Source organism: Nothobranchius furzeri, chromosome 4 (genome assembly GCF_043380555.1).
Source record: "Nothobranchius furzeri strain GRZ-AD chromosome 4, NfurGRZ-RIMD1, whole genome shotgun sequence".
Classification (NCBI taxonomy): Eukaryota; Metazoa; Chordata; class Actinopteri; order Cyprinodontiformes; family Nothobranchiidae; genus Nothobranchius; species Nothobranchius furzeri.
The window spans coordinates 84,942,958-84,944,073 of record NC_091744.1 but is presented as its reverse complement, the minus strand read 5'-3'; the positions used below and the strand labels follow the sequence as shown (position 1 = coordinate 84,944,073).

General features: G+C 48.0%; 1 protein-coding gene across 2 annotated transcripts in view; it reads left to right on the top strand.

Annotated features, from left to right (window-relative positions):
* Positions 1 to 316, top strand: part of csnk2a2b (casein kinase 2, alpha prime polypeptide b) — a 30,846-nt gene extending 30,530 nt beyond the window's left edge. For both annotated transcript variants that reach the window (XM_070550543.1, XM_015965267.3), the window contains exon 12: positions 83 to 316. The gene's annotated coding sequence lies outside the window, so the exon portion shown is untranslated. The remainder of the gene's footprint in view (positions 1 to 82) is intronic.
* The last annotated feature ends 800 nt before the right edge of the window (positions 317 to 1,116 follow it).

Here is a 1,116-nt window from a genome sequence, read left to right as displayed (position 1 = left end):
TCCTGCCCTGTAGAGTGAAGGTTCTGATGTCCTTCTGATGCGACTTTAGTTTCACTGCGTTTGTGTTTTTGTCTCTCTTCAGACGTGGGAGGAAGAAGGATGTTTGTTACCTCAACTTTGTACCTGCTCGTGACAGAAACTCTGATACGTGTACAGAGACGGAGGATCAAAGTGACTCGGACCAGTTAAACACTCAGATATGTTCATACAGACATGTCAACACACACTCGCGCACACACACACACTCCTCTGTGTCAGTCTGTGATTGGCTCATCCTGGTTTCCTGTCCAGCAGTCTGACCAGTGAGTTTAAAGCTGCCCCCCCTCCTCCCAGCCCTCCCAGGTGTGTCTCATGTAGGACTTTTAAAGACATCCTCCCTGTACTCCTTTTCTATGTCCTCCTCTTTCGACTGCATCAGCATGGAGAATGAACAGGAGTGTGAGCCTGTCCCCCTCCCTCCTTCAGGTTTGACTGTCCCGCTCGTCTTTCTGCGCTCCTTCTTCTTTCCCGTCGTCCTCCCTAACAGACAGCAGGCGTCTCAGCACTACTTCAGATCTGATGGCATGGTGGACTCTAGATAGAATGATAAATATATTATTGACAAATAAATGATTTTTATTTAGATCAACTTTGTCTTCCATACATTTTCTTTAGAGTGTGTTCCTGCGGTGTCTTGGCGTGCTGCTCCACGAGACCCGGAAGCTCGCTCGTCTTCAGCCTCGTCTCGGAGACGTTTAAGTCCCACAGAACGCCGGGGTTGGTGGTTTGCTGTCGTACTTCGGCCTGCAGCTTTCTGCACTAAGCTGACCTTATACCAGTCCCTCAGATGACCCTTGACCTTAGATATTAGCTGTTTAGTTTAAAAGGGGAATTGATGAGTGAAGGAAAAGGGCATAGATGACTTGGGTCCTGTTCACATGGCAGGATTTTTAAACTGGCGTATGATTTGAGAACATCATAAATGGTGATAAAAGATCTTGGACATAAAAGTTTTGAGAAACTGCTTCAGTCAGGGGTTCGGTAACTCCACAGCATCCAGGATGACGAATCGCACATGCGGGAAGCCCCCGCGAGCTGATTCTATACGCCAATCGGAGGCTCCTCCTAATGGTACGC